Consider the following 19,396-nt stretch of genomic DNA (forward strand, 5'->3'; position numbering starts at 1 on the left):
TTCTAGATAGCTATGACATTTTATTTGATGTCTTGGGGGACTGTAAACTGCTGGAATGGACAAGTTGTCGTCACTATCTGTTGTTATCGTTATTGTTTGAAATGATTGCTACAAAAATTTCGAGAAAAACTGTTTACATATTTATTAAAAAGAAGGAAAATAATAATTACTTAGACAATTTAAAGATTACAGGGCGGAAACCGGTGATGACTCAAAGTAAATGTCTAAAATTAATAGGGGCAGTCATACAAAATTCTACAATAAGTTCCGTTAGGATTGCAGTAGCATATATTAACTTAATTCTATCCAAATCTAGTTTAATGACAAAAAATACCTCAGTCAAACAATTGTATACAGTGAGAACCACAAATGACCACAAGTTTGTGCTTCGTGTCTTTACATCTGCATAAGTATAGAAGTAGAAGAGAAATTTTAAAAACTTTTTTATCTCTTTAGTTCATGTTCAATTCCGAAAAAAATTGTCGAATACTAAAAAAACACATATAAAACTAAAGCAACTCACATGTTCTCAATTATGCACCTGTTATGTACCTATTCAAAAAAAATATCAAAGTTTGCCGTAAGTTTGCATTGTTCATGACTTAAATAAAAAAGTTTAAATAATATAATGCTTTCTCGCGCTTAATAACAACTTGTTGATAAATATAAAAATATTTTTTTAATAGTTATCACATTTATTTCATTGGCCTTCAAAACGAAGAAGGGTATGAGAGAAGTATCATACTTGTAGTCATCACAAGAGCAGGTCTTAACACGAAAGATATCAAAGGTGCTTAAAGTAAGCCAATCAGTGGTCGTAGGCGTTCAGAAAAGGCGACCTATCGTCCCCATATCACAAGTCAGAGGCCACAATAAAATTTTCACGGATGCAGACGCATGTCTTATGCTAAAACATATGAAAAGAAACAAGCATTTGACACCAAAGAACGTATTAAGAAATAAAAAAGCTTGTTCGTAAATGGAATGCTTCGACATTGTCTATACCGTAGCGGTAAAAAAATGAAAAACCTGGATTGTCGGTATCTAATGTTAAGGAACAGTTCAAATGCGTCAGAGAGCAAAAAAATTAGATAGCAGATGACTGGAAGCTTGTAATTTGGTCAATCGAATTTATATATTTTCAACCAGTTCGCAAACTACTTGTACATATATTGCTGGCATTGGCATTGGGGAGACCATGCAAAGGAACCATGTTACACAAATAGTGAAGATTGGTGGAAGAGACGTCTTGATATGAGGTTGCTTAGATTTGGATAGAATTATTAGTGGTGGTAACCAGCGTTTGAAAAACTACGCTACTCTCGTAGCATTTCATTTTACTCTTGCTACCGCTCTCACATTGTCGGCAGCCACAGCATAGCTTTAGCATAACAATGTAAAGTATGTGCTCTACTCTGCTCCGAGTTTTGTTAGGAAAAAACTATAGCTGGAGCGGGAGCAAAAAATTAAAATCTGCGCTATGCTCTGGCGTAGCGGTAGCAAAATATTGGGAACGGTAGCGCAGCAGAGCTAATGAAAATTTTCATGTGCTACAGCTCCCGCATGTGTTTGTCGTTTTTTTTTCTTTTTTTGCTATTTCTGTCATAATATTTGAATTAATTGAATAATTCAAACAAAAAAATGTTTTGCAAATCGTTTTGGCACTTGGTGCGTCAAGTGACTTTATAAAACTAAAATCAAATATTTTAAGAAATATATTAATAAAGTGAATTAGATAATAATTGAATAAATTATAATTTTTTTTTATTATGTAAATTATTTACCATTTTTATATTACCAAAAACATCATCTATTCCAAATGTATTACAATACTCAATTACTATGAATTTTCGAAATTAATTTTAACTACATATCGTCACCTGAAATGCAAAATAACGTAACAACATTTTCGGAAATTTACAGTGGCATGAATGAAACACGAAATAAAATAGAACATGAGTGAAACAAAATTTTAATATTGGTTAAAACTGGTTCATATATGAGCGCAGTACCTGAAAATATTGGACATATGTAATATTATGTATGTAATTTGAAGTAGTGAATCGTAATCAATAAGATACTGAATTTCGAATTTTTTGATGATACGTTATTTTTCATTTCAGGTGACGATATACTTTCCCCCTTTTTATATACATTTGGGTGTTTTTTTTTAACTATTAATTTTTTTCAGTCCCGTCACGAAATTTCCTTGGAAATACTCTAAAAAAAATTCCCTGAAAATTTTAGCCCTAAATATTAACATTAAGAACTGGACCAAGACATGTAAAAATTTTCCATAGAAAATACACTACAATCCTGATTTTTTATCTTTAACTTCCTACAGATCAGAGGTATTTTATGGCATCGCTTTGACTTTCATTGATCTTGACTCTCCTGGTGGTCTGAAAAAAAAAAACAAAAAAAATTCTTAATCAGTGAGGATGCTGTTATAGTCCCTACCTCAGGAAACACGAACAAAAAAAGTTTTTGAAAAATGGCGACTGTGTGAAAATAAAAATCATTTTTTACGCTTTTTTTGAAATTCCTGAATTTTTTTACTATATTAACAACACAAATTTTGACACGATGCTTATAGGCACGATAAAGGATTATATAAAGAAGGTTCACACAAAATTTCAAGTAAATCCGTTGTATAGAACTTGAGATAATGCCGGTACCGTGTGGAAAAAAGTACTTTCGAGAAAAACGCGTTTAAAAAATTCGATACGGCCGAACCGGGCTAGGTGCTACGTCACTAAAGTAACTGTAGCTCTTAAAATAATTTAAATTTTAAAAAATCCTTTGGAGGATATGTTCTTAAGGGTCTAAACTTTAAATATATGAAAAAAAATCGAATTTTTAAAACTGGAGTAGAGTAAATTTAACTTCAGGCAGGAGAAAAGAACTATAGTGGAATCCCAGAAAAGCTAACTCGCGAGAAAGTTAAACCTTCGGCTAAGTGGACTGATTTTGAGCGTCCACATACTGTTCTAAAAAGGTAACTTTTGGTTTACTTTATTGAGCTTATCATGTTTTTCAAACCCAACTGTTTGTTTAACAAGAAAAATCACTGCTATGCATTCCCCGAAGTTCTATGTAAAAAATTACTGTCGGTGTCGCGAGGTCCACACGTAGTTTGTCATGAACGTTTGAACTTGTGAGTTTTTTATAGTCAGTGTGTTAAAAAATGTCAACAAAGCAGAAAAAGTTATTGCAAATCAGATTAAAATTTCGTCAAAAAGCTGAGATTTTAAGAAAAATCGATGAAGGTATATCGTTTGGCGTTGAATTATGATGTATCTAAGGCGGCCATCTCATAAATAAAGAAAAAACGTCATGGAATTTTGAAGGCAATGGAAAGCACAAACGAAGAGCCAACCAAGAAAACCTTACATAAATCGTAATATCCTTGCCTCAAGAACGCAAGGTTGTATAAACGGTTTTTAAGCCAAAGACATTGTGAAATGAGTAGTCCAATTTTAAAGGCAACAGCTAAGCTCGAATTTGCCAAATTGCACCCTGGAAAACAATTGCATGCAAGTAATAGATGGGTAGCAAATTTCAAGAAACGATACGGTTTCACGACTTAAAAATTTGTGGGGGGTTCCTCTCAAGCGACAAGTCAGAAATAACGCCATTAATTTATAATTTGCTACCAAAAATGCAGAACAATCTGGATTATTTTATCGTTTTCTGCCCAATAAAACAATTGTCGCGGAAAACGAAAAGACGGCACTTGGCCGAAAAATTGCTAAGGGTAAAATTACATTTATGTTGTGAGCGAACGCAGATGGTTCGCATAAGTTGAAACCATTGGTAAATCTGCAAACCCCCGTTGCGTCAAGGGATTTGAAAACCCATTACAATATGCTAACTCGCAAATGTCTTGGATGAATTCAGAGCTATTTTTCTGCTGGTTCCATCATTCATTTATTAAGAAGGTAAATTTATTTTTTTTTTATCATTTTTAATTTTAAGTGTGCCAAAATATTTTTCAGGTTCGCAAATTTTCTGCTGAAAATAATTTACCACCCAGAGCATTATTGCTGATTGACAACTTTACTGGCCATACATAAGTCAATTGACAAGTTACAGTCAGATGATGGAAAGATTGTGGCAATGCTTTTACCACTTAACGTGACAGCTATTTTGCAAGCCATGGATCAAAGTCCTATTAGACTGCTCAAGTTACGATCCTGGGCTAAACTGTTATGGAACATTGTAGCTCAAGAAAGCGTTCCGGTTTAAAATATTTTGAAAGGATATTCAATTCGTGAAGTCTTCTTGCTTCTTAAATCTGCAAGGGATGAATTGCCAAGAGCTGTGCCAAAGCTTGGAGAAATATAAAACAGTTGGACGATGACCAATACGACAGTGAAGACGACACTGCTTACACTGATTAAATCAAATAGTTCTCTCGATTATACTCTTCGAGAGGTACAATCATTACAGTCCAAGGTGGATGTCAGCAGTAAATACATCGAAAATTGGAACGATGACCAAAATACGGAAGATGATGAAGATTTCGAAGTGTCTGACAATGAAATTGAAGAACCGGTTATCGAGGAAGATATGCAAAGAGGTGATTGCATCAATATCTTGATATAGTGGTATGAAAACAAGAATGATACAAATCAGATATCAGATCTTATTAATATGCGCTCAAATATTGTCAGGAGATATTACACAAAAGAAAAGAAACAAACAAGTCTCGACCACTTCTTTTAACCAGCCCTTACAAATTTATATGTACGTTAGTATGTATGTATAATGTGGAAAGTTTAAATTAAATCAAAGTCTCTGTTTTGTTATGAATAAAAGTGAGTCATGCGAGTCATAATTCGAAAAAGAAAAACATCTTGGGCCATTTTGGTTAACTGTTTCGCGATTCTTCTGTACTAACTTTTGTATTCAGAATTTTTACTAAGAATATAACACCAAGCATGTTTTAAACGACTACTGTATGGAGGAAGACTTAATCCAGAATGCCATCGGAAATGCCCTAAGACGAAAAGTAAAAACTTTTTGTACCGACTCTAACTTGTCAGAATGGATTTGGTAACTAGGATTCAATATAACAGAGCCTCATTTCAATATAGGCCTAACCAAAGTTGTAAAAAGTGTTTTCGTAACATAAGGATCTCTAAATTCTTTAGACCAACGTTTATCAAAACTGAGAATAGTCTTTGCTTTCAAGGTATCAATCAAAATTAAGGTTAGGTTCCTTAGTAACTCACTAATCAACAAAGTTAAAAACTCGCTCTAGTAAATAGTATTTATATTATTACATAAGGACATGGAAACCCAGATCTACGAGAAAAGCACATTGTCTTACATTTTTGAAAATTTAATGACAAATCATTTCTATCACACCAAGCTCCAAATTGTTTAAGTCTTCAGCAGTTAAGTGTGCAACAGACACCTTTCATCAATTGATGTACATGATTTAAAAAGCTATACATCGTCGGCATATAATAAAATATTTGAAAACTCAATGACAGAAGAGATATCGTTAAAAAATAAGATGAACAGGATCGGGCTAAAATGACTATCTTGTGGAACATCTGACACATTATGTTATATTATTAAGCAATATACTTATCCATTGAAGAAATATTGGTTGAACGCCCAGAAGATCAAAAATATGTTTAAAATCAAGAGATCTACTTAATCGAAAACCTTGGTGAAGTCAGTGTATATAATACCCGAACGCTTGTGTCCCCTAAAACCCAATGATACGTGGTTTACAAATTCAAGTAAATTTGTTAGAGTATATTTCCCTTTACGAAATCCATGCTGAGAAAAAGAAATTAACGGATACATCGAAAAAGTTATATTGTTCGCAATGAAAGCCTCAAAACGCTTAGACATACATACATATTTAATAGTTTTACAATACCCCTCTTAATTTCAATGTATGACTTAAGTCCCCTTTTATGCAAAGGATTATGAATGACTGTTTACTTATTGAAGAAAATATACATTGTTTAAGAGATGAATTAAAAATACTTGTCATTCATTTTTATTAAATTTATTTTTCATAGCGGACGAAATTCACGCAGTGCATAATGTTTCGAATAGTCGACAAGTGAACCAGTTCTATTAAAATATCCCCATAATAGTCAGGCCAATTTATAGTAGAAAGTAGCAACATATTGCTACAGAGTCTAATACAAGTAGTTTTGTTTACTTAACGGTTGTACGAGAAAAGTTGAAATTCGGTTGACTGTCTGTCTGAGTAGAAATTGAGGTACCTTGATGAAAATTGGGATGCGGGTTCTTTAGTACAAAACACGAGTTCGTAGATGGGCGTAATGGGACCACTACCATGACCACAAAATGCCATTGACCAAAATCTATAAAGTGCCGTAACTAAACACCTTATTAAGATATAGTAATTTCGCAGAGGGGATCGCAGTAGAAAGGGGGACCTGTGGGCATAAAATTTTAATTTTTTATTTGACATTCTTCTAAAATTCCCATAGTGGAAAAATGGGCGAATTCAGACTATAACGACGTTTACTTCCCATATAACATAATTTTAAATTTCATTTGACTTTTTCACTTTCCACTGTTCAAATCAAGAAATAAAAAATATAACGGGATAAGAATTTGCAAGAATAATGCCTTTCGAGTATGCCACCTTGTGACCAATGGTTTCCCAAATCAAAACAAAACTGTTAAGGCCTCACAAACTGAATAGTTTATTTTTGACCGAAAATATCGGTCAATATGTAAGATAGACAATTGAAATTCAGGCAGAATTCTTTCCTGACAGTGTAACTTTGTACATAAAATTGGACGAAAACTTGACCTACCTGCCATTTAACTAATATAAGGATTTTTGAACATCCGGCTGACCTTATTCCATGTGATTGATGATTGTGTGTAAGGTACTCGATACTACCCCGACTCACATATACTACATATGTATGATTTTCATTTTTCTAACAACCTTATTGCGAATATGTCGAATAGTGTAAGAGTTATATGTATATAGTACTCAGATCTTCTGGTTGACATTTTACTCCTTAAGGTATTTCCCTGGCTTTGATTCCTGCAAGCAGCAAGAGTATAAAATGTACGGTTGCATCCGAACTTAGCTCTTCCCTACTTGTTAGTTAGATTTTGCAAAGTTAAACCGTTTACAGAAGTCTACGATTTCAGCAGTTATTTCCAAAGCGGAATTATGCGAGTCCTCAGGTAGAACAATAACATTACTCTGAATAACGGAACACTTTGAAGGGGTATCAACACATACTAAGTCTAACCATTTACCAAATTTATTCCGAATTAAATTAATTTGTGAAAAGGGGAACCTGTTCTTTTCAGGATGATTTTTTATTTAAATAGTAAAATGAACGTTCACAAAGTTTCCTGGATTTAATTATAATATTAATAGATTATTGCCCAGGAATTTTCACAAAGTTCATATAATATAATAGATAATTGCTCAGAAGGCTTTGTTACGCGTTGGCGGTTTAATTGCAATTGCTGCTGCTGATGCGCCGGTGATACCACTCATATAAAAATTTTCATGGGGTTAACCTAGAGTATGCTATCCTGGCAATGTAGCGGTCTTCAAAATTTGAGGGAATTTTGCTCCACGAGTTCATCTTATCGGAAGCGCAGATTGAAGTATAGTGACGTGACGTTCGGTCTGTTCTTGGCAAGTAATTACTCTTTGGCGGAGTTATTTTTCGGACAGAAAGGCCTCTCTTGTCGGCATGAATGGGAGTGTGGAGATCGGAGTTGTTCAAGGCTGCCCGCAGGGTTCCATCTGTGGTCCATATATTTGGAACCTTATGTTAGACACTCCGCTTGGGCAGCTCGAGCCACTCTGTAAATGTTGTGCGTATGCGGGCGACCTTCTTCTTATGGTCGAAGGTCGCTCGAGGTCTGAGCTAGAGCGGGCGGGAGGAGATCTCTTAGAGAAGGTTAATTCTTGGGGTTTAGGTGTGGTGGTCGACATATCGATGGACAAAACGGTGACAATGCTACTGAAAGGTAGATTGTCATCGTGTTGTCCACCGATTGTCCGTGTGAACGGGGTCTGCATCAGATATGTGACGTAAGTCAAATATCTGGGACTGACCATGAGTGAAAGGATGTGTTTTACTCCACACTTGGCGAATGTGAAGGAGCGACTGTAGGCAACCGTAGGCAAAATACGACGGATTTTGAGGAGCGATTGGGGTCTCGGACGTCATGCTGTCCGCATCATATATCGTGGCTTGTTTGTGGCCTGTGCCACTTATGGAGCCCCTGTATGGTGGGAGACACCCACGACTGTCTGGGGGTCTCAAAAACTCCTCTCAATCGAGCGTTGCATAATGCTTACTTGTTTGCCTGTATGTCGCACCGTCTCAACGGATGCGATGCAGGTCTTGTTAGGTGCACCCCCTCTTGACCTGATTGTCATACAGCGTGCTGTTGCATTCAGGTTAAGAAGGGGCTTGAGTGTGTCATTGCTGCGGAATGACTGGATTTCTGACGATGATGTGGAGAGGGAGGGATATCTAGGGAGCAAGAGGCTCCTAGATGATAGGATCAGGTGTAGGTGGCAAGAACGTTGTGACAATAGTCCTAACGACCGAGTGACGTACGAGTACATTCGGGACGTGGGGTTCGTTGAGGATAACCCAGATTTCAGATTTTGTCTGAGTCTGGGTTTCCTGCTTACTGGGCATGGGCCTCTGAATGCATTTTTGGATCAGTCGGAATACCGAACAGTTAGGGTCGTTTGCGCGTGAACTATTTAAGCGGCGAAGGCGGTTGGCTGGAAATTAGGATTAGTTTCTGTATGATTGGTGTGTGTAAGTGATGTGTGTATGGGGTCCAACCCCTGGCCACCAGTCCAGAGACGTATGGAAGCTCAACTGGTATTAGTTTCGGCTACGAGGTCTGACCGGAGACTTAATTCTGGTACCACGGGAAGCAGGAGCCCTTGGAGTTCGCTCCAACCTGCTCGTGCGGACTGGCCCCTCGGGGAGTATCGTGGAGGTTGTGGCTAAAACCCAAATCGCGGGAAGAACTGACTTTGTCAGTTGAATGTGGAGTTGCATTGCAACCGGGTGCCGGACCCAAAGCACGGCAGAGGTTTTAGATGGGCCTCGAACCCTACCAAGGTGGTTAGTGTATCCATTCCACGCTGCCAATTGGTACTGAAAATGCTTTGCATTCTCAGGGCACTGATCAACGCATTGATTTGATCCGCTGTGCTTTTGAGCTCCGTGGAGTAAGGCTGTCGTCAGCAGGTCCCACGTAAAACACACCGGACGTTGTTCTTGGCAAGTTCCCTCTGCGCCTAGGGGGGACCCCCTTGGGTACGGGGGGAATATACCCGCGGTAAGGCATGCCTGTAGTAAAAGGCGACTAAAATCCCGCATGCACTGTGTCTGTCATTCAGGGCTTGCCTCCGATATGTCAGCATAGTCCATGTCAGATATAGTGCTATAGTATTCATCGTAAAAAATGGTTATTATACACTGTATGTTTTATTCCTGGTATTTGACCGTATTTTCGTTTACGATTTCGTTTACGGAGGGTTTTACGAGACACATGTCAGTCATATAGCCGGGTTCTTGGGAAGTCTTAGGAATTCCTAGGGGCTCGGCTGGCAGTAGCTTAAGCGAAAACTTGGGCTACAGGTCACACCAAAGACTAAAACTTGGTACCACGGGGAGCAGTTTGCCCTTGGAGTTCGCTCCAATCTGCTCATTGGGTTTTTGACCCTTTGTGGAGATTCGTGGTGGCTGTGGTTTAAACCTAAATGCAGGAAGGGCCTTTGTACGATGTGGAGTCGCACTGCGGCCGGGTGCCGGACCTAGAGTACGGCAGAGGTTTTAGATGGGCCTCGTACCCGACCAAGGTGGCTAGGGTGTTTCTTTTGGTTTTCACCCTACCAATTGGAACCAAAGTGTATGTGTGTGTGGCGGCACTCATGCCTTGGTTCTTCCAGAGTGTAGTGTGGGTGCACACCTTACGCTTTGGGCGCTGATCAACGCATTGTTTTGATCTATGTGCTTCTAGCAATGGAAAGTACCGTGGATTTGAGCCTCCTAAGGCAGATACCCACGTAAAACCACATTGGATTCTCTTCTTGGCAAGTCATTCGCAGAGATAAAGAGATGTTTAACTCCTCTCTCACAGCTAATCGAGTTCAGTAGGTTTTGACGTTTATCAATTGGAAACGAGCGATGGCCAGATTGAAATCTTACCAAAAAAATGTGTAAACGGAGGGATTTGTTGCATCGTTCAAGACCACTTATAAAAAATGTAAAACAATGAAAATTAAATAAATTTGTGAAACGTTTTATAATTTGAAAATTATTAAAAACATTTAATGATTGAGAGCTAACAAGCTTAAATCCTATTATTGGAAATTGAAAGGACAGAAGTAAGTTGTTATAATATTCTTTAAAAAGATTTAAATAGTTTCTCCATATAATAAATAACCACTATCTAGTAATTTTTATTGGTACTAAATGTTGGTTATTGGGTTGATAAATGCCCAAAAATTGTTATTTTGTTCAATCTGGCCATAATGGAAAATGTTATAAAAAACGTTAATTTTGAGGCGCTCTCACACTGGAATAAGTTTAACATCCCTTTATTCCTGTCATTCGTCAGTTGACTGTCGACGCGGATAGACGTGCGTGCGCAACGTTGCGATATTTAAAGTGTATTTTTCGGTGATTTTTTTTGCGATTCCCTTTTGTGCGGTAACTTGTTTACGCGATTTGGCTGGCACCGTTATTGCCTGGCGCGTGTGCATAGCGGTTTAGTGAAATTGTTTGTGCGATCGTGGGTAGCGTGGGTTAGTGACCGCGAGTATTTTGTGCGAGTACACAGTTTTGTGCAATTTTGTGCATTTTTATGTACTGACATAACGGGTGAGTAATATTTTTTTATTATTACCATAATGTATATGCGGACAACGTAGTCATCCACGTTGTTGTTATTGGCGGAAGCTTCGCACGGTTCCAGTGTAGCTCCGTGTTGTTGGCACTCGGTCGACTCCGAACCGTTATGGGGACTTTGTCCGGCCGGCGGCCAATTGAGTGGCCTTAATTCGACCACTGGTTGGGGTTGTGGGCTGTGCCACTGCGAGCACGCTCCAGACGTACGCACCTCGGATCAGTTCGACTGAGAGGTTAGTTGGGAAGCGAGATGCCTCTTGGATGGAAGAGGAGGACCAAGGCCCTCGCTGGAAGCGGAGAATCCGCCGTTCTACAGAGCGACGGTTAGGTCTCCACCGAGGAGTAAGGCGCGTTTGGGGTCGCCACGTAAAGAGGGCGGAAGCTAGGGAGGGAGCGAGGAGTGTAGTGGGAATGCCAATGGGGCCACCACTTGTAAAGCGGTTGCGCGTTTGGGGTCGCCGTACCAAGTCGGCGGAAGTGAGGGTGAGAGCGGGAGTTGTGGCGGGAGTGCCAATGTGGCCAACGCTGTCAAAGCGGTTGCGCGTACGGGGTCGCCGCGTCATGAAGGGGAAATCGAGGGAGGGCGCGGAAGTCGTAGTGGGACGGCCACGGGTGCCGAGCGTGCCAAAGTGGCCGCAAAAAAGCGGGAGTATTCGCGGGGAGCAGTTGTTGTTGGGGGTGGGGCAGTCAGCCATGTTGAGGCTGCCAAACGGATTACGGGGGAGCTGAAAGAGCTAGTATTCGAGGACAAGAATTTTGATGCAGGGACCCCGAAGGGGCTGTTGGGGCTTGCGTCAAAATATTAGGCGCTATTGATGACGGTTATTACCCAGAATGCCCATCTTCGCGGTCAAGTTGACGCCCTTAAAGGAAGTTGCGGGGGACACTCCTCGACGACGAGCAGGCCAATGCCGGCTCCGTCGGCACCGATGTCTGCGCCTCCAGCACCACTACTTGCCAGTAGTGGCCCATTTATCCTAGGGCTGGATGCGAATGCTTCGTCCTCGATGTGGTTTAGTAAGGTATCCCGGCATTCGTCTGGATACCAAAGCCACAGTCGAGGCAAGGCATTATGCGAATGGGTGGTGGCTAAAAGTCTCCACATTTTGAATGAGCCGAGCAAATGGTATACGTTCGATGGGCCGGGGGGCGTGAGCGATATTGACGTGACGCTTATGAATGAGACAGCAAGTAGGATTTTCAGCGTTAGATGGGAGGTTAAGGGATGGTGAGGATTGAGGGGTAACCATAATTTGCCTTATGAGAGTCCATTGCGGCGATGGCGTACCACTGGTACTGACTGGAACCAATATGGACTCTCGGTTAGGGAAGCGGTATCCGGGTACATGGGGTAGTTTGGGGGTTAAATGATAGGGTATTTAGGAGGTGAGAAAGTCATAAGATTAGTAAGATTAAATGGTGGACGCGTGAGTTGGCCTTGAAGAGGAGGACTGTCAGGTGAAAGTTTCAAAGCGTCCGACGATCCAATTCTGATAGGCTGTTCCAGCTTAGGTACGAATTTAGTTGTGCGGATAGGGGATAAAAAGAGATGTTAGTTAAAATTAAAGAGGAAGATTGGAGGAGTTTTGTGAGACAGGATAGGAACGACCCCTGGGGTCAGGTCTTCAAGATCTGCCGGGGTCGTAGGAGGGAGGATGTCACCTCTCTTCGCGTCGGTGACACTTTGTTATCGTCGTGCAGAGAGTGTGCGGGCGTTCTTTCCTAGGTTGGAAGTCCAGGTACCTCAAGCACAAGAGGTGCCTGTCCCTCCATTAGATGATGGCCAATTGGGGTACGCCTTTGGCCTGGTTAGGTCTAAACGGTCCCCAGGTTTTGATGGTTTGAACGGAAAAGTGCTGGAAAGAGTCATGGTGGAACGGCTTCAGGAGCTAACGCGGGGCATGTGGTCGGATAGGCAGTTTGGGTTCAGGAAAGGACGCAGTATAGAGGATGCGTGGTTTCATGTTCAGAATGTCGTTAGGGAGAGTGTCAAAAGCGTGTCCTTGACATATTTGTTGACTTCAAGGGGGCGTTTGACTACCTAAGCCGGGATCGAGTGGTGCAACGGCTGGAGGAGCTTGGCTGTCCGGAAATTACTCTTTGGCGGAGTTATTTTTCGGCTCTCTCTTGCCGGCATGAATGGGAGTGTGGAGATTGGAGTGGTTAGTGGCTGCCCGCAGGGTTCCATCTGTGGTCCATATATTTGGAACCTTTTGATGGACACTTTGCTTGGGCAGCTCGAGCCACTCTGTAAGTGTTGCGCGTATGCGGACGACCTTCTTCTTATGGTTGAAGGTAGCTCGAGGTCTGAGTTAGAGATCGTTAATTCTTGGGGTTTAGGTGTGGGGGTGGACATATCGAGAGAAAAAACGGTGACAATGCTGCTTAAGGTCAGATTGTCGCCGGTTCGTCCTTCGATTGTCCGTGTGAATGGGGTCAGCATCAGATATGTGACGTAAGTCAAATATCTGGGACTGACCATGAGTGAAAGGATTTGTTTTACTCCACACTTGGCGAATGTGAAGGAGCGACTGTAGGCAACCGTAGGCAAAATACGACGGATTTTGAGGAGCGATTGGGGTCTCGGACGTCATGCTGTCCGCATCATATATCGTGGCTTGTTTGTGGCCTGTGCCACTTATGGAGCCCCTGTATGGTGGGAGACACCCACGACTGTCTGGGGGTCTCAAAAACTCCTCTCAATCGAGCGTTGTATGATGCTTACTTGTTTGCCTGTATGTCGCACCGTTTCAACGGATGCGATGCAGGTTTTGTTAGGTGCGCCCCCTCTTGACCTGATTGTCATACAGCGTGCTGTTTCATTCAGGTTAAGAAGGGGCTTGAGTGTGTCATTGCTGCGGAATGACTGGATTTCTGACGATGATGTGGAGAGGGAGGGATATCTAGGGAGCAAGAGGCTTCTAGATGATAGGGTCAGGTGTAGGTGGCAAGAACGTTGGGACAATAGTCCTAACGACCGAGTGACGTACGAGTACATTCGGGACGTGGGGTTCGTTGAGGATAACCCAGACTTCAGATTTTGTCTGAGTCTCGGTTTCCTGCTTACGGGACATGGGCCTCTGAATGCATTTTTGCAAATAAGGATTAGTTTTTGCATGATTGGTGTGTGTAAGTGATGTGTGTATGGGGTCCAACCCCTGGCCACCAGTCCAGAGCCGTATGGAAGCTCAACTGAGACTTAATTCTAGTACCACGGGAGCAGGAGCCCTTGGAGGTAACTCCAACCTGCTCATGCGGACTGGCCCCTCGGGGAGTATCGTGGTGGTTGTGGTTGAAACCCAAACGCGGGAAGAAATGACTTTGTCAGTTGAATGTGGAGTTGCATTGCAACCGGGTGCACGTCCCAAAGCACGCCAGAGGTTTTAGATGGGCCTCGAACCCGAACAAGGTGGTTAGTGTGTCCATTCCACACTGCCAATTGGTACTGAAAATGCTTACCATTCTCAGGGTGCTGATCAACGCATTGATTTGATCCGCGGTGCTTTTGAGCTTCGTGGAGTAAGGCTGTCGTCAGCATGTACCCACGTAAAACACACCGGCCGTTGTTCTTGGCAAGTCTTCAAGTAAATAACGATCTTTACAAAGCTCTTGCTTAATTATAATGGTGCTTTTTTAACGTGGCTTCAGCTTTCTCGACCTTTCTGTACTAAAAGGTTCATTTTCGACTTGCTCTAAGTCATTAACGTGGAATTTTTTTGGTTTTGAATGATGATCATCGTATCGCTTCTTAGCTTGTTATCATTTCTGGTTTATATTCTTCGCTTTTTAAATTACACTTGTAAACACTCTTTTTGTCACATGAACTTGTTATGATTTTGGTTTATGTTGGTGTACCCTGATTAAAAATATATAACGGTTTTGTTTCTATCACATCCAATTTTTTTGTGACAGCTACATATTCATTTCTGACCTCATATGCGTTTCTTTGCTTACATAACTGCATTCAGTCGACTGTGTAACTGCTGTGTTTGCTAAATAACATTTTATTTACATTAGTTAGATCGTAAATATGCCATGAAAGTGTTTGCACAATCCGGACAATTTTTGTTATGTGTATGGAGAATTAACTTTTACATCTCAGCGCCGAAATTTTGGTTTTCCTGTGAGGAATCAAGACAAATCCTGGGTTCCACATAAACACACTATCCAGTATCCAAACTTGTATTCGACCCATCCTACATAGTGCCGAACTGCCTGTGCCGATGTCTCGAAATCGATCAAAAAGTGAGAATTCTAGTCCGGAATTTGTTCTCAGTCAGCATAATAAGGTAGCTGAAGATAGTGACTCAAGTTATGAACCGTCAACTTCAAAAGAACCGCACTTATTGACACTACGTGATTTAAACGATTTAGTACGTGATTTAAATCTGTCTAAAAATCATGCTGTGCTTTAGGGGTCTAGATTAAACGACTGGAATTTACTTTCTTGTGGTACAAAGATTTCTTATTTTCGAAGTCGTGACGATGAAATAAAACCTTACTTTTCTGAACGAGGTGATTTAGTCTATTGTAATAAAGTTCCTGTTGTGATGCATTTATTAAAGTTCGAATATGATCCAAGTCACTGGCGACTGTTTATTGACTCTTCAAAAACTAGTTTAAAAGCAGTGCTACTGCATAACGGAAACAAACTTCCTTCAGTCCCGATTACTCATGGTTCTAATATGAAAGAGATTTACGAAAATATGAGATTTATATTTGAAAATTGGAAAATTTGTGGTGATTTTAAAGTGATTGCACTTTTACTTGGACTACAGCTTGATTATACGAAATTTTGCTGTTTTATTTGTGAATAGGCCAGTAGAGACAGAAAAAGTCACTATACAAAGAAAGTGTGGCCAAAGCATCAATCACTAACTCCAGGCCATAAAAATGTTAAAAATGATCCTCTAGTGAACCCTGATGACATACTTTTACCACCGTGGCACATAAAGCTTGGCCTGATAAAAAATTTTGTAAAAGTTATGCCTAAAGATGGAGATGGATTTTTATATCTAAAAGAGAAATTCCTTTAACTCAGCGAGGCGAAAATCAAAGAGGGAATATTTGTAGGCCCACAAATACGGCAATATATGAAAGATAAGAGCTTTGAAGAAAAACTGAATGATTAGGAAAAACTCGCCTGGACATGTTTTGTGAATGTTGTGAAAATTTTCAAGGTAACCATAAAGCGCAAAATTACAAAGATTTAATAAATGAACTTATGATACCATTTAAAGCCTTGGGGTGTAATATGTCTTTGAAAATACATATGCTGGACTCTCATCAGGATTTCTTTCCGGCAAATTTGGGTGCTGTGAGTGATGAACAAGGTGAGAGGTTCCATCAAGACATTTCCTAAATGGAGAAGCGTTGTCAAGGGAAATGGAGTCCAGGAATGCTAGCAGATTATTGTTGGAAACTTAAAAGCGACCTACAGGAAGACAAATATTCAAGAAAATCATAAGTATCTATTTGATATTAGGAAATAATTCTGTAAGTTGTTGTCACAAGAAAACATGATGTTAACATTTTTTTTCATTGATATATTATTATTTGGTGGCCTTAGTATATTCAAAATTTGATATAAATTTTCATGTGACAAAAAAATATTACAAATTTGTTGACCAGTGTTATTGTCGTGTAATGCTAACAAAACCTTATTTTGAAGTATACTCTAATGGACTTTTACCCGTGGTTTTATATTTCATCGTGTTTATTGACCATTGGGTGTTGAATAGATTTTCGTCCCACTTTTTGTCTATGTTTTTCTTTGGGAGTAACATCGACAAAAGTGTACGATTAACTCGTTCGACATGACCATTCGCCCGCAGTGTTCGTATTACATTAAGTATATGTTTAATATCATTGTTAGCACAATAGCTTTTAAAATCTTTATAGGTAAAGGCTGTACCTCTATCAGTGATGATTCGTTCAGGAACTCCAAATCATTGGCAACTTCTTGTAACGTTTCTAATACGTGCTTCGTTGCTTTACTATTTCTTGCTTTAATGGTCGTATATTTCGTAAAAACGTCAACTATGACTTCAGTTTCACCATCTTGGCTTTTGTTATATGCGCATTAAATACATGCTTTTAAATATGATTCAACGAAATTACGCATTCGTAGGAACCATATGTACTTTTTAATTTTGTTAATGGTCTTTTCGAAATTCAAGTGCCCATTTTTATCGAGATATTCTTCTAACATTTTATGTCTTTCTTTTCGGAACAACCCAAAACTTCCTTTCCTTTTCGATTCAAATAATATATCTTTATCAATACAGAATTCTTTCAAATTTTTTTTATCTCTGTTTTTAATCTTTTCGAAGATTATTATATCGTCCTCTTGTAGCTGCATATTAAACAACCAATCGTCTTGTGTAATCGATACTTTATCTTCTCGTAGAGTTGCTACATTTGTTTCTTTAGCATTTTCGCTTAGCCACCTACCTAATGCATCGACGTTTTCCATGCTTCTACACTGACGATGTGCAATATCGATATCGAATTCTTGTATCCTCAACCATCATCAAGCAATTCGTGGAATAAATTCTCTCTTACTCATAGCAGTTTTAACAGCGCTACAATCGGGTACAACTTTTACTGTTTTACCGTCGATGTAGTACCGGAATCGCTCTAACGCTGCAACTCCAGCTAGAGTTTCAAGTTCGTAACTGTGAAAACTTCTTTCAGTATCGCTCGTCGATCTATTGTCCATCACATTCGTTTTGTAACATTACACCTGCTAAACGAGCTGAACTGGCACCTGGCTGAATTTCGTGATTTCCATCTACTCTATATGCGACTAGTAGAGGTTTTAACGTCATTTTCTGCTTTAAGTCATTAAAGGCTTTGTCTTGGGCATAGTTCAAATTAAAGATCTAATTTTTACGTAACAGTTTTCTAATAGTTTCAGATATTATTGCGTAACCTGGAATGAGTTTTCGAAAATACGCACTCAACCCAAGAAATTTTCTAACTTCATTTGTTGGTCGGTCATAATTTTGTATTGGGTTCATTTTAGCTTGGCGTGGAGTCAATCCATTCGATGATTATTCGCATTTTGAAATATTCAATGCCAAATTAGCTTATTTTAAAACTTCTAAAACTGTCGTAAGTTTTCGAAACATTTCTTTGTAGGTATTACTGCGGATAAGTATGTCGTCCATATAATGAATCATATTATCTTTTTTTGCTTTTCTTTGGATTTTTGATTTTTTTTTTTTAATTTAGCATTTTTTTAAATTCGTATAAGCCGTCGGTAGTAACAAAATATATATACTTACGGCTTTCTGGTTCGATTTCAACTTGATAGTACCCACTATTCAGTTCAAGTGTTGTAAAATATTTATAGCGCGCTGTTTCCTAAAGACATTCTTCAATATTTGGAAGTGAGAATATTTCTTTCATAATTCATTTGTTTAAACGTCGATAGTAACGTTTTATTACTTAAACTTTAATTTCTTATATTGTTTATAAAGTTTTCTTGCCCTAGTAAAATGTCTCTAGGTAATAGTTGATCGCCTACCAAATACAAATTAACTGGTATTGTAATGCCATCGATTGTTAAATATACTTTATGTATTTGCTACTAAGTTTTTCACATAACAATTACATTTGATGGGAATTTATCGGTACGTTTCATTCATATTCGTTTAAGGTTTCTCTTCATTCTCTCATTGTATTAATTCGTTGAGCCTATATTGACAACTGTGCATTGTTTATTTTCTGCCATCTAAAAACATTAAAATTTGTTTTTGTTAATATACTTGCACATAATTTAATTAGCAATATAAAACTGCTTACCTCTGATGCTGCAAACGCAAAGGAGGCGGCAGACTTCAAGCGACATCTGTCAAAAAATAGCAAAAATCGGCCATTTTTGAGCAGTGTTGCCCACCCAAATTTGGTAAATTCTGCTAATTGCATATTAGCGCTTTCGTCTGTCAGGGCTAATTAACAACGCACAGTTTGCTATCCATTTTTCCATTATTCTTAACTTTTTCGCAGACTATTTCCGCATTACAATCAATTATTGCTTTTAATTTCACTCTATTATCATTTAACGTAGTTAATAATAAACGAATTTTTTCGTAAAATTTATATTGATTTTCCAAAATTACCAAATTTTCTAATAATAATTTATCTTATTCATTTTTATTTCACTTTTTTTTGAAATAAATAAACAAATTTCACTATCTGACGTCTGTCACCATAAAATTGCAATGCGCATTAGCGTTGCTTAAGGCGCATTAATTTTGCTCGTCTGTCAGGGCTATAGTGGTTCTCATTTTTGCGAATTATGTACTTCGTTTTATATTAAAAACTTCATTTTGTTTGCACACACATACGCGCCGTTAAATCGTATGCTCAAGATTATGTAACGTTAGCCGTTATATCGAATGATCGAGATGATGCACATATTTTACACGTTTAAATTGTAAATTAAGCTATAACTTTAAATTTTCGGG

At 39.1% G+C, this 19,396-nt stretch overlaps 1 pseudogene; it reads left to right on the forward strand.

Annotated features, from left to right (window-relative positions):
• The first annotated feature begins 3,464 nt into the window (after positions 1-3,464).
• Positions 3,465-4,608, forward strand: LOC120780197 (annotated as a pseudogene).
• Positions 4,609-19,396: the final 14,788 nt, after the last annotated feature.

Source organism: Bactrocera tryoni, unplaced genomic scaffold (genome assembly GCF_016617805.1).
Source record: "Bactrocera tryoni isolate S06 unplaced genomic scaffold, CSIRO_BtryS06_freeze2 scaffold_227, whole genome shotgun sequence".
Lineage (NCBI taxonomy): Eukaryota > Metazoa > Arthropoda > Insecta > Diptera > Tephritidae > Bactrocera > Bactrocera tryoni.